The sequence below is a fragment of the Hemiscyllium ocellatum genome, chromosome 14 (genome assembly GCF_020745735.1).
Source record: "Hemiscyllium ocellatum isolate sHemOce1 chromosome 14, sHemOce1.pat.X.cur, whole genome shotgun sequence".
In the NCBI taxonomy this organism is placed as follows: domain Eukaryota; kingdom Metazoa; phylum Chordata; class Chondrichthyes; order Orectolobiformes; family Hemiscylliidae; genus Hemiscyllium; species Hemiscyllium ocellatum.
Window position 1 is genome coordinate 48,598,318 of NC_083414.1, and position 27,525 is coordinate 48,625,842.

The following is a 27,525-nucleotide window of genomic DNA, read 5'->3' on the forward strand; positions in this document are numbered from 1 at the left end:
TCGGTTGCTGTTGTAATATTGCGAGCAATTCTGGTCTCCTTCCTATCGGAAAGATGTTGTGAAACTTGAAAGGGTTCAGAAAAGATTTACAAGGATGTTGCCGGGGTTGGAGGATTTGAGCTATGAGAAGAGGTCGAATAGGCTGGGGCTGTTTTCCCTGGAGCTTCGGAGGCTGAGGGGTGACCTTATAGAGGTTTACAAAATCATGAGGGGTATGGGGAGGGTAAATAGACAAAAGCCTTTTCTCTGGGGTGGGGAGTCCAGAACTACAGGGCATTGTTTTAGGGTGAGAGGGGAAAGATATAAAAGAAACCTAAGGGGCAACATTTTCACTTAGAGGGTGGTATGTGTATGGAATGAGCTGCCACAGGAAGTGGTGGAGGCTAGTAAAATTGCAACATTTAAAAGGCATCTGGATGGGTATATGAATAGAAAGGGTTTGGAGGGATATGGGCTGGGTGCTGGCAGGTGGAACTACATTGGGTTGGGATATCTGGTTGGCATGGCCGAGTTGGACCGAAGGGTCTATTTCCATGCTGTACATCTCTATGACTCTAAGATCAAAGAGAATCTGTACAGCAGTCTCAATGCTTGCTCATTTTTCACACAAAAGTCTAATTGTTTTCATTACATTACCTTACAGGCTTGTAGTCACAATTGTTTTAACCATTTAATATATGCTAGCTTGTTCTAGCATATTCAAAGACACGAGTTTCATTTAGTTATCAAAGTGAAGGATGTCAGTAGAGAGGAATAAACATTTTGAGCCTGTTGACAGCTGGTAAATACATGAAGTAATCCCAGATCAAGTAAACATGAGTTAGATTTAGGGCAAACTGCCCTGATACTGTTCCACAAACACAGGCTTATTCTGAGCTCAAAAGTACATTGCTTGTGACCTTTCTCATTTCACTGACAACAAAAGCAGCATTTCATTCTGAAATCAACCTTCTCGAGCCATTACAAATTATCCAAACTCATTTCTTTTGAATTAAGTACAGATGAATGGATGTAGCTCAGGGCTCAGAGCGACTCAGAATTATCCACACACCCACTGCTCAGTCTAAAGGTATGGAATCAAGTCACAAGCTGAATATTTGAGCTCAAGATCTAGGCTAACACACTAACTCAGTATTGAGGGGGTCCTGCAACATCAACAGTGCTGACTTTCTGATCGAATGGTAAAACAAGAGTCAGTTGGAAATATGGGATCCTTTAGCATATTATTAAAAAAAACAAAAGTTTTACCAGCATTCTAGGCAATATTTATCCTTCAACCAAATCAGTAAGACAGGATATCTTATCACTATCTCTCTGCTGTTTGTCGAACCTTGCTATGTGCAAATTGGTTCCATGTTTCTTACATTATAACCATAATTACACTGCAGAAGTATTTAATTAGCTGTAAAGTGCTTTGGGATGTCCTCAGGTTATGAAAGACACGAGATAAAGACAAGCCATTTTAGCCATTAAAAAGTAATGGCTAGACTAACTAAGTTACACTCCCCCAATATATTCGAGTGCTCAGTAGTTGAAGCAATTCTTCTGGCCACTTACTCATGCTTTCAGAAAGCTCAGCTGATATGGAGAGATTGCCCAAACACTGAGGTTGCTAATGGCATAACCAGCCCAACTGCAGGATAAGTCTGAGATTTGCAGTAATTAAAGAAATGTGTCAAATCATCCTGAGAAAAAAAAGTTCTGCTGATTTATTTTTGCATTTCAGTACCCCAAGAAGAAAAAGTTGTATCATTTCCCCATATGCTTACAGAATTTGAAGAGTTTCATGGTTGAATGATATGATAGCAAAGATGCAACTGGAGGACAGTGTAGGAACAAAAGCATGTCTTTTTCACTATGAAAGTCAGAAATTTCTCTAGCTCCCTGAATTTGCTGTTTCAGCGTACTAAAACTTGATCCATCACCGTTCTGGAGACTCCAAAGTTCTCAGATCATGACTTTTCCACTGCATTCAAGGGTAACGTATAGAATTTATCAGTCAGGATGATGGCATATATGATTTGTCTCTTAATGACTAGCTATTGACATACTGATCAAAATCATGGACTAATGCTAAATGAATAGAATAGATCATCCTGAACATCACAAATAGCAGAATTTGTAGACAAAGGTCACATGACAGCTGCAGGTTCAATGACTGGTGCTCTTTCAAAATCATGAAAGTTTTGGCTTATGTGAAACCACCTTCAATTCCTTGTGCTCAAAGTAACAAGCTGGGCTTTTGGAAACCAACTAACTACTGCAAATCTCACTGCTCTGTCCTGTTTATGAGGATCTAAAGTGTCTTAGCTAAAAGAAAATTATCTCATCTATTCTGCAGATGCATGCTGCCAACTACTAATGTATGTTTTGTCCCCCATTGGAGATCAAAATGACCCCTAGAGTAGCCAGTACTTTGATTGCCACTGGTAGTGAGTGCATGTCCAGAAAGCTACAGCTTCTCCTGCAGTCTATTCTCAAATTCTCAAAGCTTTAGACAAGTGATGAGGTATCATCAACATTGCTGCTATCTGACACTGAGTGACTAATGTGAGGCTTCTTAGGTCTGCCAGGATCACTTAGCCCTAAACCTCAAGACAGCAAAATTCAAGTGCTCTCATGGTAAATGACAGTGACTTCCCAAGACATCAAGACATGCATTTGTTGTATCAAGAAGCCCTAATAAAACTGAACACAAATGGAATTGGAAGGTAACTCTCTACTGGCTGGAGTTACACACTGCACGCAAGAAGTTGGTTGTTGGAGATCAACCATTTTACTCGCAGGACGTCACTGCTGGAGTTCTTCATGTTCGTATCTCAGGCGCAATCATCTTCAGTATCTTCATCCCTCACATCATGCTGCTAAACTCTTCATGATGCCGCTCTCATGCAATTTCGCACTTAGCAGCAGTGGGAAGGCCCAGTCCCAGGGCTTTATGATATTCACACTGCAGGTGCTGTATCTAAACCTTTGCTGCACATCACTTCAGACACTGCCAGTCTGGTCTGAAACAACCATCTCGGTCAATGCAGTGCCGAGGTCTGGAGGAAGAAGGTGCAAAAAGGTGAATGAACATTCCACAAGGCTGAGCCCCACTATCTTCTCTTTGCTACCTCACTGTCACTCTGTCTCACCCATTACAGTATCAAGGGCAATGAGAGATATTCAACTGTATCAGTGGCATCCATATCCTGGGAACAAATCTTAAAGAATCTTACACACATTTTATAGACAGATTAACAGAAATTGTGTTTTGAATCTGGTTCATAGTACACACAAACTAGAAATGCTAGGTACCCAAAGAGTTTAATTCTCCTTCCTTGAACAAAAGGCAAGAAGTGAATTTTAGGTGTGGGTGGCATGGTGGCACCGTGGTTAGCACTGCTGCCTCACAGCGCCAGAGACCCGGGTTCAATTCCCGCCTCAGGCGACTGACTGTGTGGAGTTTGCACGTTCTCCCCGTGTCTGCGTGGGTTTCCTCCGGGTGCTCCGGTTTCCTCCCACAGTCCAAAGATGTGCGGGTCAGGTGAATTGGCCATGCTAAATTGCCCGTAGTGTTAGGTAAGGGGTAACTGTAGGGGTATGGGTGGGTTGCGCTTCGGCGGGTCGGTGTGGACTTGTTGGGCCGAAGGGCCTGTTTCCACACTGTAAGTAATCTAATCTAATTTTAGCTGGATCAAGTGTGGCACAAGTAGTATTGGAAGGAAGCGACAATGCGAAAGCAGAACTCTGCACAAATGGTCCACAGCAGAGCCTTCCAGTACAATAAAAAGATCGCCACAAGTCAAACTTGCAGCAAATTGTAAAAGGAGTTGCAAAACTAGTGCTGAATTCTGGGCAGTTCCATGACACAGGCCCATGAGATTGAAGCTGTCAAAATTCATTCCACTTGGAGCTTTATAGCTAATAGATAAAAGAAACTTTTACTCAGTCAGTCTGGCTGTGATTTGAACTCAGAGGTTACAGTAATATGTGCTAACATAATACACCACCCATTTCCCTGAACTTAAAATTTAAATTAGATGCAAAAAAACACCTATAGAAATGTTTGGTGACCTTTGCTATCCTACTAATGGACATGGTCTGACACAGATTCCACTGCCTTGCTGTCTGTTGTATCTGCCTAATTGGAATAGCCAGGACATTTCACTTACCACAGGGATGTTACATGACTTCAACTCCATCCCCCCTTCTGTCCTGTAATTATTTTTTCTGACATACTGAGAGGAAATAAGGATGCTACACTGAAAAAAAGCAAGTATATTTGCAAGACCAATGCAGATCAATTTCGTGAAAACTGTACAGTACTCAAACAATTGACCTCTACTCTTCACCCTTGGATTCCATCCAATAATTGAAGTGGCACACAAGTCACATACTCTTCATACTGGCTACTGTAAAAGCTGTAAAAATGGTAAAATCTTCAAAATAGATGGAAGCTGGACAGGACACATTTTAAAAATTTCTCTCCCTCATTCTAGCTGTTCTTCTACTGCGCTCGGTTCGAGTAGTATGGATCACTCTCACATACACGGCTATTGGATTATATTAGAAAACCCAGCAAGGTTTATTTATGTCTTAAAAATGCACAAATGCATATCACTGGAAAAGCTCACTGGCCAATAGTTAATCCGTGGACAATGAGCCAATTATAAACCGATTCAGACCAGTTTACTTAGCATAGGTTGTGGAATCAATGTTAATCTGTATAACTTAAAGATGGATCTTTTCCTCAATGCCATCACAGAGTTCCAAACACTAACTGTAGCATTTTGTCATTTAAATAGCTTCAATTTTATAATTAATGACCATGATATTGCAAATCTCAGACATTAGTTTTATGATCTTATCAGAATCATGTAAGTTAAGAAGGAATTTGTCGATATACTGAGGGTGATGGTGAAAATTAGACAGATTTAAACAATCCTTGGATACGCACATGGATGATGGTGGGATAGTGTAGGTGGACAAGCTGAGAATAGTTCACAAATCAGCACAACATCAAGGGCCGAAGGGCCTTGTCTGCGTTGTATTGTTAAAACAAAATGTTTTTTACGAAACTGCTTTTCAGAAATTTATACAGAGTGGTAAGCAAGAAAAGGAGCTATTGATTTAAGCTATCTTCACAATCTGCTGAAGATGCAGTGATGTACTTTTTTACCTTCAGAAGGGTATCTTTATCCAATAAGGCAATAATTATGTTAGCGTCTGTAACGTTGGAATTAGACATGAGTAACATGGTACCAAATGATTCCACTGCCATTTCTCTGAGATCCTGGTATCTACATAGATCACAACCATGCTATATTAGAATGGTGCAATTTGGATATACTGGTGCACATTTCCGTCAGCTCCTCCTGTAGAAAGTGACCCTTGTAAGATGGAGACTGACATCTTTATACCACCAGGTCACATGCCATGGTACAGTGATGATATCATGAGTATGTCTCTTAAATGTATATTGATTACTAACTGTGAGACAGAACCTACAACAAGCTATTGCCGATGGAATATTTAGGTTTAGCAAACACTATTTAGCAGTTGATACTTGCTCCATCCACAGGCAACTTGTGTGACTTCAGAAGCTTGCTGTTAACTTTATCAATTTCTACTATTTTCTTCACATTTCCCTCCTCTTCTGAAACTTCTGTGCTGAGCCATTTGTGGACAAATAGATTCAGGCCATCAGTGAAGCTTAGGAAATGGTACAGAAGGGATTTCTGATTTTTGGCACAAGGAAGCAAATTCACGGAAAGGCAGAGGTCTAACTTAAAGAGAAATGTTCTCCTGAATTGAAATGGCATTGTCATTGTAGGAAGAAGTGTTGTGCAACCCTGGGTTGGTGCACTGGAAATGAACTCCTGCTATTGCCAGAGCCGTCATCAAGGTTAAAGCTTTCTTAAGAAAAATGCAGAAGCCCTATATTTACCTGGATTGGAAGGTGTTGGTTGACAGAAAGCACAACCAGATGCTTGTACTAATCAGCAAATACCTATTTATTACAAAAGAACAAAAGGCCAAATGAGGCAGCTAAAAGAGGGTCAGTGGTACGAGGGTACAAGGTGCAGCAGGGTGGTGCTGTACTCAGGAGTCTTAAGAATTGAAAAGTGTGGCGCTAAAAAAAAACGCAGCAGGTCAAGCAGCATCCAAGGAGCAGGAGAATCAATGTTTCGGGCATTTGCCCTTCATCAGGAATGTCGAGGGTGTCTGAGAGTTAAATATGAGGCCTGGGGGAAGATGGCTGGGAAGGTTATAGGTAGATGCAGTTGTGGGGTGATGGTGATAGGTCAGAGGGGAGGGTGGAATGGATAGACAGGAAGGAAAATAGACAGGTAAGACAACTTAAGAGGGTCGTGTCAAGTTGGAGGGTTGGATCTGGGATGAGGTGGGGGGAAGGGAGATGAGGAAACTGGTGAAATCGACATTTGATCCCGTGTGGTTGGAGGGTCCCAAGGCAGAAGATGAAACTTATCCAAAGGTATAAGGGATAGGGAAGTTGGGCTGGTAACCTTAGCACAGAGGATTCCAGGTAGACACAGTGGAATTGCGCATTGAATCTTCAGTTTTCATAATTTTATGCAGTATGCTGCAACTTGGATTTCACAGGGTTCCAGCATGTATTTAAGACTGTGCTGCTCCAATGACTATCTGGCTATCAAAATATCAGGGCAACTTGAGTATTATTATAACAAAGCATCACTCAATCTCTTTTGTGAGCTGAATCACTCATAGTTTGCATTATCTCTTTTTCAGTGACCTTTCCCTTAGGCAGTCTTGGGATCAAGGCTGACTTGCTTACAGTTTGGTTCAGCAAGCTCTGAGAGCACTGATAAAACAAATACATTCTGAGGTGCCTACTGTAAACTATCAAAGTCTCCTGAAGCACTCAGGTGCATGAAAATCACCACTGCCCAATAAATAATAGCCTTAGTTTCGGGTTTGAGATCCTGGCCTTCAAATACTCAACTTTAGCCACCCGAGGGCAGAGATGACAGATTGGGAACAACTTCTAATGCCAAAAACAGACCTAATTATTCTTCTGGCACATGGCCACAGGTCAACTCATGATGTAAAAATGACTGGCTGCAAAAGACGAGTTTTTATTTCTAGATAATCTCTAACTCCAGGCAGCAGAGTTGAATAAAACAGTTGTTGGCTACTTAAGCCAAGATGATCTTTGCTGTTCTTGCTCCACCTGGAGCAATGTTCCTTTTAATTTTTATTTGGGGTGTGGAGCTTGTTTTTTTTTCTTGCTAGTTCTTTATAATTGTTGTATGCCCATATACACAGGCATCTGAAAGGAAATATATAATCTATCCTGCCCCACAGAACTCATTTCTTCTTTGCCTGACATTTTTTCTCTTTGTCCAGTCTCTTCCCAACCACATCTGTGACACATCTAACACCTTTTTTAATGATTGTGCAATATGGATGCTACTGGTTATTCCCCATGACAATTTCCCTTGAAAAGATGCAATGAGCTGCCTTCTTAAAACATTACAGAGCATGGATAGGGAGGACCGGGAAGGGGGGGAGAAGAGTACACCACACATTGTGCATTTACAACAAGAATGAAGGTCTGGCAATGTAGTTGCTGTGGAGATGTCGGTGTTCGACTGCGGTGGACGAGATCAGAAGTTATATGACACAGCTTAGAGTCCAACAGGTTTATTTGAAGGCAAAGCTTTCAGAGTGCTGCTCCTTCGTCAGGTAAAGTCAAGAGAAGCACACGGGCACAGAATTTATAGGCAGAGAGATCAAAAGATCATACAAATGATATGGGTGAAGGGTCAACAAGCTGAACCCAAGATCACAGTTGAGGCCGCCTTCATCAGTACGGAACTTGGTTATCAGTTTCTGCTCGCCGATTCTGCATTGTTATGTATCTCAAAGGCTGCCTTGGAGGATGCCTACCTGGAAGATCAGAAGCTGTTCTTGACCACTAATGTGTTCCTCAACTAGGAGGGAGCGTTCCTGCCTAGTGATTGTTGTGCTGTATCCATTCATCTGTTGTCACAGTATCTGCATGCTCTCACCAATATACCATGCCTCAGAGCATCCTTCCTTGCTGCGTTTGGAGACCTATGCAGTTGCAAGTCAGGGTGGTAGCAGTTGGTGTTCCCATGCATTTTGTACCCTTGGTCTTTGACGTGATGGAGGTCATAGGAATGGACTGGTTCAATCAAAGGATTGGCAAATTGGGGCATAACACATTGTAGATGACACATACTGCTACCATTGTGCATCAGTGTTGAGGGAAGTTAACGTTTAAGGTGATGGTCAGGATCCCAATCAAGCGGGTTGTTTCTCCCAGATTACATCAAGCTTCTTAATTACTGTTGGAGCTGTATACATCCATGCAAATGCAGAGTCTTGCATAACTCATTAGTCATTAACATATATTGTAAATAGTTGTGACACTTCACTAGTTACAACTTGCCATCCTGAAAATGGCACCTTTATCCCAAATCTGTCTTTGTTAGTCAGTCAATCCTCTATCCACACTAATGTACTGACCCCAAAACCATCTTATTAAACAGCCCAATAAGCTTTGGGAAATCTAAACTAATTACATCTAACATTCCCTTTTATTATCCTGTTTGTTACCGCATCAAAGAATTTTCATAAACACTTCAGGTTCGATTTCCTATTCATGAAGCCATGCTGACTTTGCTTGATTATATTATCCATTTCTAACTATCTCTTTAGCATTTTTGGAATGTATTTGAGTCCGGTATTGTGAAGATTGGCATAAAGTATTATTCAATCCTCTTCCGTTTCCTGGCTAGCATCACTATTTCCTAATCTCATTTTCTAAGAGACCTATATTCATTTAGCTTATCTCTTCCTTTTTGTTTATTTGAAAAAGCTCCACTGTCTATTTTTATATTACTTGGTAGTTTTCTCAGTTTATTTTCTCCCTCTTTAAGGAATCCTTCATGGGTCATCGATGGCTGGTGCCATTTCCTGTTCTCATCCTGAACTGTAGACATCCATCAGTTTCCACCTTTCTCTCACTTTTGCATGGTTTACATCCCACTCTTCCGATGTCAAATCCTCCCACCAGCTTTCTGTGAGGGGTCTATTCTATTATCACAGTTTCACTGACTGATTCATTTGTTATTTTCATCTCATTTTCACTACACGCCAATGCTCCTTTTTGCCTCAACAAAGGAGTTCCCTCCACTGTGGTTCTCAGGCCCAACCCATGTCTTTTCAATTTTCACCAATCCTGTTCTTACCCATTCAAACTCTCCCAGAATTACAGTAGGTTTCCCTTGCCCTCATCTTCCATCCAACCAGTCTCTACTATTCCAATATTGAATACGTCTTCCCTTCTAGTATTTCAAAGGTGCTGTTCCCTTCATAATACCTTGATATACTTATCAATTCCTCTGTACCCCAGCCCAACCTGAGTCCAATAAACTCAACCTTAGCACCAACAAATGCAGGAGATGAAAGACCTGCCCTTTATCTCCTCCCTTTCCACTATCCACACTAGATAAAGAAGTAAATCAATTTAATATTCTGTTTTCCCTTGCTCTCAATGTAGTCTCAGCTACACTCGGAAGACAAAATTTAATTGGGCATTTACTTTGCAGAATACCTTTGTTCAATCTACAGTCATGACCACAGGTTTCTAATGACTAGTCTGACCTCTCTGTCCATTGCCTCTTCCACTGTTCCAGTAAAGGGAAACACAATGTTTAGAAACAGAAGCTACTAATTTGGCACCTGATAGCTTCCCGGACTCAGCACTGGGTGCAACAATTTCAGAGTGTAAATAGTGTTCTCATTTTCTCAAATTGCAGCTGTCAATGTTTACTTTGTGATTTGTATCAGCACCATCTCTAGCCCCACATTTTATTTATTAGCTTGTCCAAACACCATCTCCTTTACTTTTGCACCTCAATTCCTTTGGTACTGAATCCTAGCTGATTTCTGAGACCCTTTTTGTTCTTTGGATTTTTCCCCTCCATTTTCACCTACTTAAAACATGTTGCATGTCAAACTTTCTCTAACAAGAGACTATTAATCTAAAGCATTGACTCTTTCTCTCTCAACAGATGTGACTTGACCTGTTGCTATTTACAACATTGTCTGTTTTCTTTCAGATTTACAGCATCCACAGTAGTTATTGCTTTTACATTAAAATGCTAATGCCCTTGGTCATCCTAACTCACTTGTTTTGACATTATTTTTCTTACTAAAAAACTTTCATCGGCAAAAAAAAATGATTATTCTACAAACATATGGCCCTGGATCTATATCATACTTTTTCAAATTTGATGGGTACAGATAAAGGATTTTATTTAATTCTTATTTAATTCTGACCCCAGGAAGATGTTATCCATATGAATAACATAGTTATTGGCTATCTGAGTCAAGCTCTCAAATGGCTCAGTTCCATCCCCTATGTCACTGAGCCACCAGTCATCCTAGTTAATGATAAAACAAAGAACTTCAGATGCTAGAAATCTGAAACAAAAACAGAAAGTGCTGGAGAAACTCAGCAGGTCTAACAGCACCTTTCAAGAGAAAAGCAGAGTTAGGGTGGCACGGTGGCTCAGTGGTTAGCACTGCCTCACAGCACCAGGGACCTAGGTTCAATTCCCACCTCGGGCGACTGTGTGTGTGGAGTTTGCACATTCTCCCTGTGTCTATGTGGGTTTCCTCCAGGTGCTTCAGTTTCCTCCCACAATCCAAAGGTGTGCAAGTCAGGTAAATTGGCCATGCTAAATTGCCCATAGTGTCAGGGGCAAATGTGGGTTCGGGGAATGGGTCTGGCTGCGTTGCTCTTCGGAGGGTCGGTATGGACTTGTTGGGCCGAAGGGCCTGTTTCCATACTGTCGGGAATCTAACGTAATATAGACATTGAATGCAACAGCAAGGGAGCCTGGCTTTCATATATAAAACACTATTGCCACAAGGATCGGTGCTGGGTCCTCTACATTTTGTCATTTCAAGTTCATAGCTCCTTGAAAGTGGAATCGCAGGTAGATAGGATAGTGAAGAAGGCGTTTGGTATGCTTTCCTTTATTGGTCAGAGTACTGAGTACAGGAGTTGGGAGGTCATGTTGCGGCTGTACAGGACATTGGTTAGGCCACTGTTGGAATATTGCATGCAATTCTGATCTCCTTCTTATTGGAAAGATGTTGTGAAACTTGCAAGTGTTCAGAATCGATTTACAGGGCTGTTGCCAGGGTTGGAGGATTTGAGCTATAGGGAGCGGCTGAACAGGCTGGAGCTGTTTTCCCTAGAGCATCGGAGGCTGAAGCGTGACCTTATAGAGGTTTACAAAATTATAGAGTCATAGAGATGTACAGCACGGAAACAGAACATTTGGTCCAACTTGTCCATGCCGACCAGATATCCCAACCTAATCTAGTCCCACCTGCCAGCACCCTGCCCATATCCCTCCAAACCCTTCCTAATTATATATCCATCCAGATACCTTTTAAATGTTGCAGTTGTACTGGCCCCCACCACTTCCTCTGGCAGCTCATTGCACACACGCACCACCCTCTGCAAGAAAAGGTTGCTCCTTAGGTCTCCTTTATATCTTTCCCTTTTCGCCTAAACTTATGCCCTCTGGCTCTGGGCTCCCCCACACCAGGAAAAGACCTTGTCTATTTATCCTATCCATGCCCCTCATGATTTTATAAACCTATTCAACGTCACCCTGCAGCCTCCATCGTTCCAAGGAAAACAGCCCCAGCCTATTCAATCTCTCCCTCTAGCTCGAATCCTCCAACTCAGGCAACATCCTTGTAAATCTTTTCTGAACCCTTTCAAGTTTCACAACATCCTTCTGATAGGAAGGAGACCAGAACTGCACGCAATATTCCAAAAGTGGCCTAACCAACGTTCTGTACTGCCACAACATGACCTCCTAACTCCTACACCAATACTCTGACCAATAAGGGAAAGCATACCAAACGCCGCCTTTGTTATCCTACCTACCTGCGACTCCGCTTTCAAGGAGCTATGAACTTGCACTCCAAGGTCTCTTTGTTCAGCATCACTCCCAGGACCTTAAGTGTTTAAGTCCTGCTAAGATTTGCTATCCCGAAATGCAACACCACGCATTGAGGGGCACGTATATGGTAAATAGGCAAAGTCTTTTCCCTGGGGTCGGGGAGTCCAGAACGTGAGAGCATAGGTTTAGGGTGAGAGGGGAAAGATATAAAAGAGACCTAAGGGCAACTTTTCACACAGAGGGTGGTACGGATGTGGAATGTGTTGTCAGAGGAAGTGGTGGAGGCTGATACAATTGCAACATTTAAGAAGCATTTGAATATGTATATGAATAGTTTTGGAGGGATATGGGCCGGGTGCTGGCAGATGGGACTAGATTGGGTTGGGATATCTGGTCGGCATAGACAGGTTGGACCAAAGGGTTTGTTTCCATGATGTACATACCCCTTCAGCCTGGGATCAGAGAACAGACCATCGAAAACTGAGTTTTAAACTGATTCCTCTGGTGTTCATACATATTTTCATTGACTACTTTCTTCTTTGTGCGTGTGCTATATCTGATTTGTTTCATCAAGTTTGAACATAATTCAATCCCAGAATGTGAAATCACACAAGGCAATCTACGGTACACCTCTCAACATCAGTAGCCACACATTCAAAGTGGTTCATTCACCTGAAGTGGTCTTCTACAATGGAAGCACTATACTTAAGTCAATGGCATGAATCATTGAAGTTCAGGGTCGGTCAATTAAAAAGGTAAATAAGATTCAGCACTTTATATCAAGAGGATTGAATACAAAATGGAATGATGTACAATGGCTCCGTATTAATATTAGCTGGACTACACCTGGAATATAGAATTAGTCTTCTCCCTGTATAAGGAATAGAGTAGTCCACAATAGATGCACCATAATGAGAGGTAGAGTTAGAGTTATAAGGAAAGTCAACACCAAAAAGAGTTGTATGTTTTGAAACCATGACAATGAGGGGAAACCCTATTCAGAGACATTAAAAGAACAGCTATGGTTTGTTGATTAACATTACAATGGAGATGATCGAAGGGGCTTCTTGCCAAAAAAACTACAAGATGCATAAAGTGAAAATTAGAACCGTTTTTTTCATTGGAACATATCAAAATGTGGAACACTTTGCTATAATTAGAAATATGCTTTTTTAACTCTGCAGTCTACAAAGACATTACATAATTACTTTAAAAAAGTGAAAAGTACAAGGAGAGGAAGGAAGAAAGATTAAACTCTGTGAAATGAAGATCAAACCTCAGAACAGACAAGAAATGCTGAAGGCTCTCTCCCTGTATTAGATCTAGATAAAAGCAGCAACAACAAAAAAAGATCAATATCACAGGACAGACTCAAAACACGCAAAGCCATGTTGCCCGTGGACAGCTACTTAAACTAGACTGGCCTGCCTATTTTTCAGATACAGATATGACCTAAGAAGCAGACACTATCAAAAAGACAAGTTTTACATTTTCCAAATTCATGTGATGACAGAAGGAATAAAATGGCTGCCCCACCTTCAAAATTCAACTTCTTCTTTTGAATAATTAATGCAAATGAACAAGAGGAAGTCCTTAATTCTCTTTCTCCCCTGCTCTGTTTAGTATATTTATTGTTGATCATTGTACTCAAGGCTAAACCATAAAGGTTGTGGAATTAATCTCTCTGTCTCTCATGCATACACTCTCACTCATTTTTTATAAAAGCATTTCATAAACTGAATTGACTAAAGCTTTTTTAACTTTATCCTCCAATTTTACCTCAAATAATTTTGAAAAAATAAATAGACAAAGCGACCTAAACCAAAAAAAATTCATCTCTTCAACTGGTTATTTGTAATGATGTTGGCCACACTGCATCTACTCAGGCAGTCAATGTATATCCATCTGGCACTTACAGGTATGTGTAAAAATATCAAGGCACATCTTGGGGGAAGTTGAGGCCTTTAAGCATAAAATTTAACAAAGGGATTAAAAACAAAATAGTACCTGAAAATAAAAAGTAAATTGAAGTTCTTTTAGAATAAACTTTGTGTGATTTTTGGAGAAAAGGTATTGGATAATATGGTGGTGTTGCAGGAAACTTGACAGATCAGTAACACCTGCAGCATCCCTCAGTCTCGTACTGGAGTGTCATCTTGATTTTTTTGTTCAAGACTCATAGTAAGACTTGAACTCACAGCATTTCGAGTCAAAGACAAGAGTGCTACCAATTGGATATCTTGGCATTTAGCTCACCAAAACTGTCAAATAACTTATATTCACAAAGTTGGCATCAAAACATATTAGTGCACACATGGTACAAGCAGCAACTCAGTGAGATGAGCAATGATCACCATTACGGCATCAGACAAACAACAGTGCTTGTTCATGCCATGTTTTCAGATAATCTCAAGACTGGCGATGTTTGCACACCAGAAATGGCAATTAAAACTCGAAACTGTGAACCTACTATTGGCAAACTGGCTCAACAAATTGAGAAATTGCCAATTTAAAACTACATGGAAATTGGAACTGGAAATCAAGCCTGATTACAAAAACCAGTTGTTCAGCCTACATAGTCATATATGTGATTTTTAAATTAATTATTTACTGCAGGTAAACTAACGAAGTAAAAAGGTCCTTTGTGATCCAGTTAGTAAAGACAATTTAAAACATGCACTGCTGAAAAGGCAGACTTGCTGATGAAGTTTTCCATCTTGCACTCCTGGACAAACCAAACTCCAAAAGTTACAAAGTACAGTAGAAAAGTATGACAATTGGCTGGCAAGTCAATGGAGACGCTGAGACGGAGAAAGCATCAGTGAACTATAGCTGCACAAGCCCACCACCATAAACCCTCCCCCCAAAAAAAGAGTTCATGGATAATTCAAAATCAAAGACTCATAATTGCAACATATTCCGTCCATTTGCAAATTCTATTGCATCACCACAAGACAAAAACCTTCACTACGTGCCTCAGCTGGTGATAAGTTGCCTTTTTGAACCATTACAGTCCACAGGGTAGGTACACATATTCCTGGTAAGAACACAGTTTCAGGATTTCGAATCAGTGACAGTAAAGGAATACTGAGATAGTTCCAGGTCAGGTTGATGTGTGGCTGACAGTGGAACTTGCAGGTGACAGTCAGCATTCCTTTAAGCTGCGCAGCTCCAAAGTTCTGAGCTAGGCGATCAGCAGCAGCACACCAACTGCAGTTTTGACTTCTGGTTCTGGAAGTCGTCTCTGCGCAGGAATCTCAGAGACCTGCACAGCTGGAAAGAAAATTAAAAGAAACACCGATGGCAGTATATACCTAGTCAGCCTGAGAATGAGAAGAAATTTGCAAGCTGGCAGTGTGCAAGGCTGGAAGTGCAAAAACAGAACCCAGTGGGAACATGCTCAAGCTAAATTATATTTTAAAAATTATACGTGTACGCTGCAATCAAAAGCTACTTAGTATAAAGGCTATTTCTCCTCAACAGTGGAGGTTTCAGTACAGTGGATATATATTTTATTCCAATCTTCTGTAACTAGCAAACCAAACCAACCTTATTTTATTTGTTATTACAGGACAGAATAGACAAAGCTACCACATGGAAACATACTACATACACAAAACCTAGTTCAGTGAAAATATATCTAAAATAATTGATTTAGATGAAGCCTCCTTCTCTACAAGTTCTCAACAAATGTGAAAAACATGCTTTCATCATGGAACAGATATTTATTGGCGCATGCAGCATGGGATATTCTATAGCAAAATGTTTGTATGTTATTTCCAGCTAGTTGATTAATATGTTATAAATCTCAGAGTCTAGCCTGTCAAATGAAAACCAGGATTACATCCAAACCTGTCAAGATTAAGAAAACTTATCTTGTTCTGCTGGAACAGTAACATTGTTAGATTCATATCAAATCTTGCACAGCTATCTCATATTTCAGAAAAAAATGTCTCGATTTCTTTTAAAAGTTTTTTTTGATGAGCACTGAAAACATGTTAACACTTTCAAAACATTATCAGTTTTTTTTTAGCCAAGACATGCAAACAACAACCATCTTCTGGTGTAACATCACTGCACTTAGACAGAAAATCTGTAAATCATTTCTTCAAGAATTCAATGCACAGAACAGTTCATAACAAATACACATCTATACCTGAAATCCATTGTTCCTGGGTTTGGGATGTTCACTTGCTGATTGCTGACTTACAAAGGAACGTGGCAATGTCTTAATGATGTTTTGCAGGGACTCTGCTGATCCCTTATTATGCTATTTAGATGGCAATCCTTGAACCAACATCGTCACTGGTTGGGATTTCTGTTTACATCTATTTAAACGTATATTAAATTGCAATCTGTTAAGCAGATGAAATGGAGTTGTAGGGCACAAGGCTAAATACAGAAGTACCCTGTCTGGAGCTCCCACCTTTAATGAAATCAGTTTTTAACAACTCTTTTTTGTTAAATACAGCTGGTGTCAGGAGGATGCGTCCAACTCATAAAGCACACCAATGACAATGTACAGTGGCAGTAATACAAGGACATAGTTCATCATGACATTTCTAGCTATTCCCAACTGATTAGGGTCATTATGTTGGAGGTCTGATTTATGTTGTCATTTCCTCTCACCGATCCTGCATCAATGAATCTTAATGAATTGGTAAATAAGGGTGAAGATTACACTCTATGACACAGAAACATTCCTCATTCTCAACATCAAGATTTATGTAGCCAATTAGTGACTAACAGAGAAAATTGGTTGGCAGAAAAATCATATTCTTTATGGTACAACAAATAAAGTCCCCCACTAAAGGACATGGACACAAAACAACTTCATAAAATATGTTGTTTCCTCGGCAGATCCCTACAAAAAATAAGGAATGGATGAGAATATGAAAATGATTTGGCTAAAAGTACTTAACCCCTCTTTGTACCAGCGACGGCAATGTTTTAAATACAAGACACCTCCACCTATTAAAACATCCTCAAAATAAACACTTGGTATATAATGAGTTCCTTTATCTGTTACATATTGTCTGTAGCTTTAGTGTGGTGTGCCTACTCTCCACATCAAACAACCATCACCACTACTAGAAAGTGGGCTCATCAGAAAGCAACTCAAAAGGCACTGTGTGAAAAGAAGTGGAAAATTAAAGCTGAAGCTGTCTAGGAAGGCTTTAATTTACTGGCGTGTACAGTATGCAAATGAGATTACACAGCTTAACTGCATCATTTATGTCCATAATAACGGCATCATCATTACAGGGCTCAAATTAAATTACACCATAATTAGCATATCAAAGTGATTGGTTAAAGTTTAAAACAAATACCCAATTTTGTTAATGAACAGCTGTAATTGTCATGTACACTCCAATGAAAACACCCTAAACAAATATATGCTTAAGAACCAGTTTTTAAAATTCTAATGCTGAAGAAGCTACCAGAATCAAAATTGAAACAGTAAATTACCAAAAGGCTGATGATACAAAATTTAAAGATGTAGCTTTTCATTTTATTCACTAAAGAACCCATTAAACCATAAGCTCTGGAGAACTATGTAAATTATCTGCCTTTCAAGGTAGAGCTGGGGCAAATCCACTCCATCAACTAATGATGGACCTCATTACATGCAGAGAGTATTCATAATGAGGAAGCAGCCGCCCGCCATTCCACATTCTAACATAAATCCCTATGAAATGTTAATATCTCACTTCTAATTAGAGACTACCAAGTCCAAATGTGCCTTCATGGGTAATAAGTAGCAAAATAAATTTCTGTTTTAATAGTACATTGCACAAACACCACATACATAGTTTTTTTTAATGTAAGAGCATTTGCAGTTTTTACCTCCTTGCTGCTTTTGGTGACTACAGAATGCAATCAACTGACAGAAATGAAACCTTTGTCTTACAATAATGAATCAAGAATTTGAATATCCAAAAGTCTTCAAAATCAGTATTAAAAACCAAATTTTCACTGGAAAGAAATATCTGGTTGGAGTAATTAAACCACATTTTCATAATCATATGAATCAAAAACAAAAATGACACAGAAATAAGCATAATTGTATGAGAAAAAAAACAGATTTTATATCTGAGCCAGTCACATCATTACTGGCATCTATTTAAATATTTTACTATAATTGGTGCATAATTACTACAGTAAAACCCATCTCATTTTAACCACACTAACTTTTATAAACTGAAAGTATCTTGTCAACCAGTTACATCTTTCTATAATACATTTTACTAAAGCACCAATAATTCGAGTGCCAGGAGCTGCTCTAATCTGAATGTCAATTTTTCACAGTAATCAAACAGTGTAATTAAAGAAGAAACCTAGTATTCTGTACTGCAGATTATCAGGATCTACAAGATGTACAGCTGAAAAGCATGACCACAACAGAATACCCTACATCACATTCCTTCACATGAACAGTCAACATGAAGCGCCACTTCTTTACAGAACATCTGTTCAAATTTATATTAACAAGTTTACAATCAAAACCTAAGTCCAGCATAACTTAGCAAAACTGGACCTTGGAATCACGACCTTCTATTTCCTTCTGTTTTACAGATTAACACATGTTTTACACATGTGACTATAAATGTTAAATTAAAAAGTTGAACTTAATTTTGTACTATTCAATAATTCTGTAAAACGTTATGAAGAATGCAAAGGTGAAAAGGAGTTTCACACAGGCAATAGTTAAACACAGTTGTCTAATTCACTTTCTTTCCACTGATACAGGTCCTGGCAGCTAATTCCTCTCTCTAAACCTTTCTCACTGCGGGTCGAACCGTCAAGCGCAAGGAAGACAACCCTCCAAAAACCACTTGTCCCTCCCACAGTGTCCCATTGTGGAACAACCTACCTTTGTTCTTGCGTACAGATAACTTGCAAGCCTCAGTAACATGAGGATTTTGGAACGGATGTGAGGTCTCAGATGAGTTGCAAGCAGATGAGAAAAGATGGGCATGAATAAACTCAGCACTAGCTGACAGTCACTGCCAACACAAGCAAGTATTTACAGCACTATTTACACTACAGTGAGTACACCTCAACCCGATCACGCTCAGAACTAATGGCATTTTTTTTCCACAACTGGCAATTAACACAAAACGCACAGCTCTGTGATTGTTTTGGCGACTGAGGACAATGATACACAAAATCAGTATTTAATCACTGGGATTTGTCTTTGGTGAGTAGCATGAGGGGTGACAGAGGTTCAGGCCTAAATCAGCATGCTTACCTTAATGTTCCTAATAAAAGGAACCTTCAAACCACTACTCTTGATAACTCAACTGAGGTGTAAGCAGAGCTCCATCTCAAGGAAAAAGGCAATCGCTGAAAGCTCTCTATAGTGCAACAGAGACACAAGTGATTCACATGGCCAGACATATAAACTACAGCAGCTAGAGGGAACTGTAATGCTTGGACAGCACGGAATAACAGGTTTACACACACAGTGCCCTTTGCCAGTGGAAGAGAGTTGGTTAGGATTTATATGACACCTTTTTTCCGGGCAGCCTTTTGTGGAATTATACAGTTTGTTTCTTATTGACCACACTGCCGGCTCTTTAAGCACAAGCTGCTAGAAAATGTTCCCTGTGGGGGCCCCCAAAGCCTGCATACTGCCTCTACAGGGAGGTAACCATATTAGGATGTGTATGGTAAAGTAAACAATAACATTGTTGCAATGAAATGGAATTTTTTCCAGCTAATGGTGTTTGTCAGTCTTCTTTTAGCCTTTCCCACTGTGTAGCTTTTTTGAAACACTGCTTTGTTTATGTTGGAAATTTTTTGTCAACTTAAGATAAGTTTCAAACCTTTATGCAAAATAAACAAGTACAATTTTAATAATATTCTACTGTGAGAGAAAAACATGTTTAGATCATTAAATTACACATGCAGTAGCTCTATTAATCAATATAAGTGTTAAAAAAATTCTAAATTCATTCATTCTCTCATACTCCCACCATACAAAAAATACACTTTCAGATTTGAAGGGATGATGTTGCACAAAAACTGGTCACTTTAAGTTAAAAATGCACACCCCAACCACAGTGCTGGAATAAAGCTTAATGCACCACGCAGACATATCAGAATCATTAACTCAAGGTAACAAGTATCAGTTCGCAAATTCAAAGGCATGATGGCCAACTCCCTGCATCTTAACACTCAATTAACATTACCTTGACTCTTTTTTTTGTAGACAAGATCAGATTTGGAAAGAGCATTTTTTTCATTAGGATCTTGCAGATGTTTTCTTACACATGCAGTGCAGGATGCTCCAGCCTTTTTTAGTTGGCTGTGCAATTACAAGCAAAAAATATTAAACAAGCCAACAAAATCAGAAGAGTCAGACAGCTAGATACTGCTTTCCAAAGTTAAGACTTTAAGTATAAACAGTGAATCATGTCATGCTGGAACTTTGTTGTACCATTTAGATTCTCATAAAAGGCAATTTCTTTAAGCTAATAAACGATACCACACCGTTCCAACTTCCAGTCTCTTTAGATGAGCATTTCAAATTTTTATATTTGATTAAATGTAGTGCAGATGTATTATGGTATTTAAGAAGCTTTTTGTCTGTCTTTAAGTTAAAAGTTATTTATTCTTCTATCCATGCTTAGCACTCAACTGGTGTTAATTTAACTGAAGTTCACGTAAAATCTAGCCAGCTTTTCTTTTAAAACTATGTCAACAATAACTTGTATGCATATAGCAGCTTCACAGAACAAAACAATCTGAGGTACTTCACAGGGGCAGTATGAAGCAAACGTTGACACCAAATAACAAAAGATAGATATTAGAAAAAAGGATGACAAAAAGTGGCTCAGTGGTAGGTTTTAAGACATTTTTAAAGAAAGAAAATTAATAAGGAAATTTTAATGGTGAGAGCTTTAACTATAGACAATGGCAATAGCAAAATGATTGTGAGGCCTGAATTGAGGAAATGCAGATAATTTGGAGGGTGTTAGGTCTGGTGGCAATTACAGAGTTACGGAGAAGCAGAACCATGAGGAGATCTGAAAAAAAGAATGAGAATTCATACAACTATCACATTGTTTCAATGGGAACTAATGTATCATTTAGAAATATTGAATTATGTACTGCCGTACACTCTTGAAAACACAACGATTTTAAACCTAAAGGGCCTTTTACCCAGATGGTTGGCAGTAAATTGAGAAAGTAGCACAATCAAGTCCATATCCCTTTAATATTCTCAATTCCTTTCAATAAGAACTAAGTACATGTTACAGATACACAAATTTCACTGTGACAAAATGAAGCCAATGCAAAATCTCCATTCTTTCCACAACATCTCACCATCTGTTCCCCGCATCCTTCACCAAAGCACCAACAGTTTCTTGAATTGATGTCAATAAAAATTCAAAGGTACTGCAGTTAACGATATATTAGTCCTTCCTGTGCTATTGTAAAAAAAAGCAACGACTATTTTGACAGATCACAAAACATTCTAAAGTTTTTTTTCTATTTCCTACAATCGTTCTGAAGCAACGTGACATTCTATGTGTTCTCTTATTCCTAATGCAAGGGCCTGGGGGCTGTTTAGCTTGTCACTATGTTTAACTACTGCTCTGGAGCTACCGAAGTACATTACCGGTAGTTACAACTCATGAAAAATACAGCGACAAAACTGCTAGTGGCAGAAACATTAAACTCTCTTGTTAGCAGCCACCCCCATGTGGCACTTTAGCACTAGCAAGTTGTTTATTATGTTCTGTGCCAGGCAAAGGGATTAAATAAAGTTCTTAAGAATCAAAGTATTATAAATACATGAAACATAACAGGTAGCACAATTAATTCTATCAAATTTTTAAAAAATATTTCCCCTAGTATTTAGTTTTGATGTATTTTGCATCTTAGATTCTTTTAAAATTAATAGATCACGTAAATTTGTTTCTAATGTTCTAGTCTAGCAAGGTCGGATGGACAACAGCACTAATGGGTGCCTACATCACAAGCTTCTGCAATCACTGCTTGATGGTTACATCACCGTTGCTATGGCACTTAACTGACTATTAATTTCTGACAAAAGGTGATTATAAAACAGACAGCTGAATTCCAAGTAGATGTCTCAGTGCAGCTAGAGGGTATAGCATTTAAAATAAAAATGGACTCTACAGGTTTTCCAATTATTTTAAAGCATATTTCTGGTGAATAATTATGGGTGTTTTACACACACACACACACACACACATTAAAAAAATTCTCCAATACTTTGCATTACTAAACCAAGTGTACAAAAGTTACTCATTAAACGAGCATTGTAAATTCCATACAAGGAATCTCCCATAAAGAACAAACCTCTTATTTACCTTCTTTTTAGTAGTACTTGCTTATTTAAAGCAATCTTCTGTTACTGCCACCTTTGCAATAACTCTTCTTACCCTGGAGACAAAAAATGATAGAGTCTGATTGGTTGTTTGATTGTAGTTACCATGTCTCAGCATTTTCACTGGCACCACACAGCAATGTACAAATATAAATAAAACAGAATGCTTCCAATTGTACTTAATGGCAAATGACTCGCAGCAAAGTTAATAGAAACAATGAAGTCACAGGACGGCTGCTTATCAGTACCAGCTAGTGCCAGGTATTCTCATAACAAGTCCAAACTGCTGTGCCTGTGTGTGTGTGTGAGAAACACAGCAGATGAAACAATTTTTCATGTGATTATGCTTTCTAACTCCAGATGCCTCTGGACTTCTTTACAGTGCAAATCACTTCATGTATCACTGAACTTAGTCCTTTCTTCTTGTACTATAAGTAAAACCCATGCATACAGATTACACGAGTAAAATCCTGCAACACAGTAGCAAAATAAAATGGGTGGAACCAGGTGCTATCTGTAAAAGTTCACGCTACATGCTTCCATATTTATTAAATTAAATGAAAATGCAAAATGAAAGGAGGAAAGAAAATCTGTCTTTTTTTCTAGTTGTGTATACAAGCCCACAGCTTCTTCTCCCTGTATAATCCTCAAACACGAAACATCAATGCTTGAGCGAGCTGCCCTGAAAAGCAATGCTTTCACTGCATACTGCTTTTCTCTTTGACTTCAAAGTTTAGTAACAGCAACTGTTTCTACTTTAAGATCTCAAGAGACATGAAAAGGCATCCAAGGTGAAATAAAACAAAATCTGGCAGGAATCTTGTCTTTTCAGGCCTGTATTTCCCAACACTATCTCTCATTTATTAAATATCTAGCACAGATTATTGACGTTGGACAGAAAATTTAGAAATAGAAAATGGTTGTAAATGTGAAATAGAATATATGAAATATCATTTAGCACTCTGATTCAGTCATCAGTCCTTATTAATATGCATATATATGAAGCCAAGATGTGTTGTATCCAATTCCTGTGACATCTTTACTTTGTTTCTCCCTGCAAGAGACTTGCTCGTCAAGATATGGTACAGTATAGTATTTTGCATTTCAATTTGCTTTGCATGGAATTGATTTAACTTTGTATACAAGAAGGCCATATTAAAATGTAGTTTAGATTATTAAAGCTACAACTGACCGTTTTGAATATACATATTAAAACTGGCATCAAAAAGTGTGGTGCTGGAAAAGCACAGCCAGTCAGGCAGCATCCGATCCGAGGAGCAGGAGAGTCGATGTTTCGAACATAAGCTCTTCACCAGAAATGAGGAGGTGGCCCAAAGGGGCTGAAAGATAAATGGGAGGGGGAAGGAGGTAACTGGGAATGCGATAGGTGGATGAAGGAGGGGGGTAAAGGTGATACGTCAGAGAGGAGGGCGGAGCGTTTAAGTGGGAAGGAAGTTGGACAGATAGGACAGTTCAAGACAGCAGTGTTGAGTTGGAAGGTTGGATCTGGGATAAGGTAGGGGAGGGGAAATGGGGTAACTGGTGAAATCCACATTGATCGCATGTGGTTGGAGGGTCACAGAGGAAGAACGCCTCATTTTCTGCCTTATCCCAGATCCAACCTACCAACTCGGCACCGTGTTCTTCAACTGCCCTACCTGTGCATCTTCCTTCTCACCTATCTGCTGCTCTACCCTCCTCGCCGATGTATCACCTTCACCCCCACTTTCATCCACTTATTGCATTCCCAGCTACCTTCCCCCTCCCCCTCCACCCCCCGCAACCCCAATCCCCTCCCATTTATCGCTCAGCCCCCTTTCTGATTCCTGATGAAGAGCTTATGCACGAAACGTTGATTCTCCTGCTCCTCGGATGCTGCCTGACTGGTTATGCTTTTCCAGCACCATACTCTTCGATTCTGATCTCCAGCATCTGCAGTCTTCACTGTCTCCATGTTAAACTTTGCCTCTTGCATATATGTGGACACCTGCACAGTTAAATGTGAGGAAATCTCCCTGATAAATACATACTGCAACTATTCTGTATCTTTGTTTTTCTGAAGAGATGTGATCTGGGCTAAATTCTAATCTCAATGCATTTATAACCCACTCACAATACTTTCACTTGTGCAGAGCTAAAATTGGGCCTAAGAACTTTTAACTATTTCTACCATACAGCAGAACTAAGGAAGCTTCCTGGGCCACGCCCTGAATGTAGTGGCTTGTTGACACATTGTAAGGGCAGTTCTTTGCGAGCAGTATCCAAAGTAGGATGCGGTCGGAATGAAAATACGGCACTAGCAGTGTGAACTCTGGAATGTCTGGTAATGACGAGTACTTCCATCTGTCTTGCCAAATGATTGAATGAGACTGGCACCACAGAGACTGGATACATATTCAGATGATGAGCACAGGACTCTGTGTGAGAAAAGTTGCCATGAAGCATGGCAGACTGGGCGCTATGAAAATGGGATAGGTTAGCTCAATATGATTGGCCAAGTGTAGACCCTCAAATTGAGATGATAGAAAAATATTACTGATGCTGGAAAAAATGGAGTGAGAACAGAAAATACTCAACAGGTTTGGTAGCATCTGTGCAAAAACAGAGTTAGCATTTTAGGTCGACAATGTGTTTCTCTCCAACTGGAGAATGTTAGAAATGTAGAAGGTAATTTTTAACTTTTATCCCAAATGAGATGGCTGGCTTTGCCTTGAAGTGGCAGAATTGGATGATAAGTCCAGTGAGGCTGATCTCAACATCAGGAGCAAGAAGTGCCATCTTTCATGATTTTCACAGACATCGTGGCTAGATTCTCACCAGGCAGTGGTAAGTTGCCAATTGAAGGACGTAAACACCATGTTAACAGCCCAACTCGCCTCATTGATACTCAGGCCCCCATCTTACTAAACTCGCCAACCAAGCTGGACACAGGGAAAACGTGACCACAGTGAGCACCTGACAGATTTACCTTTCTGTTTGATCCGATCAGCCAACACATTGGACACCAGGCACCAACGTCTTGGAATACAAAATATGGGCACCGGCCACATGCACCCTATATTCTCAGGCATTGATAACTGATGTGCCCAGCCTCAGCGGTCTCTCAAGATACACCTCTGATTCACTTGCAGGATGTTTCTGCTCATTAATGCTGTACCTCAAGCTGCACTGGTAACTATCATTGTAATGTCACAGTCTGGACATTATGCATACAGAAACATGCCTCCAGCTCATATAGTGGACAAGACTGCATTTCTGAGCTCTTCACTTGCTATTACTGCACTCACACAGCCTCCAATACCAGTTAAGGTCCTCTCTGAGGTACTCAAGAGTCAGGATTCTCTCCTCATAATGGCCAAGGAGCCAAATGATGAGCCACACACCATCCATCTTGACTCTTTCTGCCCCACTGCCGGCTGTCTTCCTCATGAAGTGAGAAGAGGAAAGTATTACAGACAATGAAAGTAGATGGCACAGTTACTACTGTTTGTGCAGGTGGGAAGGTGTGCTGAGCAAGTGAGTAGGCAGCACATAGAGGGCATGCAGGATTAGTAGTCTTGGGGGTTTGGGTGGGTGAGAGCAAGTGGATATGGTGTTGTGAACAATATTGAGGGTGAGAGTATGGACCTTGCCAGGAGGTTGGTACAGTTGCAGATTCAGACTTAGTGTGAAGAATCAGAGAGAAGATGCTGGAACTTACCCTGACCTTCTTCCTGCAATTCTACCCATTCATCATGATGGCTGAGACTACTCTAACCTTGATGGAAAACTCTAACCAGGCTGACATCACATCTACACTGCTGGTCCTAGGAGAGGACGAGCAGTGTTGGCACCACACTATCCACCACGATCTGCAGGACATAGGGCAGAGATCAGACATGAAAGACACCATAAGTTAATTAATGAGTGAGTTTGGTAAGATAAGATTAGTTCTCATGGCGACAAACCCTCCAAAAACTTCAACTCAATTCAGACTGAGCCAAAGAAAGGTAAGTTTCACTGAACCGGAGGTCTGAGCTGATAATCACTGGCTAATTGATATATGCAGATGTGCAAACATTTGTGCTATAGGAAGTCATATTAGTTAATAAGGCAGCTGCAAGAACTGCACAAAATTCAAACTGGCTGTTATAATATAGGCCTGCCCTACTACAAAGCTATATGGTCTCTTTGGCTGCATTTGCATATAGCCTGCTCCTCATCTCCGTGACTCCGAACATTCATTAAGGAAATATTTTCTTAAGTAATGGACAGGTCAGATTATTAGAAAAAAAGTCACATTTAACTTCCCAGCTATTTATGTGTCATCTTGAATGGAGAGACCTTCAGTGATTAGTAATTCAAACTTAGGGCTATTCTGTGAGTATTTACAAAGATGGTCAGCTTACTGTCAGGGAGGGGATCAAAAGAAAGCTAAAGATTGGCCTGCTGCTTTCACCACTCTGCTCCTTCACCTAAATCTGGGTCAGCCCTTAATGTTTTTCACTCAAAGTTGTTATATTGCTAATGCCTAAATATAAATTTCAAGCTCTTACTCACATATCCAAAGTTTTGCTCAGTTCTGTATTGATACAGAGAACAGATCAAGCTGAATGAAAGTTATCTTAGTTATTCAGTCAGTGGGGCAGGAACAGTGTAGATTTTCTAGTGATCTTGGAAGATTTGGCTATGAAGCTTTCCCTTCATCCCTATTTTACTTCCAGCAACAGAAAGAGAATAAATGCAACGACTCAGAAAGAACGTGACCCAAGTCACTCTAAAAATGTTTTGCTAGGGTTATGTCCCACCCTTTAAACTGCTCTAAATCCCAGGCTTCTTCCTTATGTTTCTCACCCACCCCAATCCCACTCCCCCTCCCACCCCCCCCCACCCCCAACTCCCAACTCATTGCACATCTGTTGCACAAATGTAAATTTTAGATTCTTACATCCATCAAGAGGACCCAATAAAGTTTAAAGTTATCCAAATTAGGTAAAACTCAGGTATTTGTGAACTAATTGGAGTTCTCTCATTTCAGGTCCCTCCGAGTTCAGATTCTGTTTGCAGCTTATTCCTTCGACTGCAAGTAGATTTGTAGAAGAAAGATGTCATGCTGTTTAAGATTTCAGATTGAAGGTATGAGCAAGAGCAAATGGGACTAGTTGGATGGTTTATACTTCCTGAGTATAAACAAATGGT

The 27,525-nt window shown here is 39.9% G+C and overlaps 1 protein-coding gene across 11 annotated transcripts in view; it reads right to left on the reverse strand.

The window, feature by feature from the left end:
- foxp1b (forkhead box P1b) overlaps nt 1-27,525 on the reverse strand; it is a 489,011-nt gene that overhangs the window by 297,052 nt on the left and 164,434 nt on the right. For 8 of the 11 annotated variants that reach the window (XM_060835708.1, XM_060835701.1, XM_060835700.1 and 5 more), the window contains one exon: nt 22,331-22,403. The exons of 2 other annotated variants lie outside the window; for them this stretch is intronic. The gene's annotated coding sequence lies outside the window, so the exon portion shown is untranslated. Of the gene's footprint in view, nt 1-18,858; nt 18,938-22,330; nt 22,404-27,525 lie in introns of those variants that run through there. One more of the 11 variants, XM_060835706.1, reaches the window with a different exon arrangement.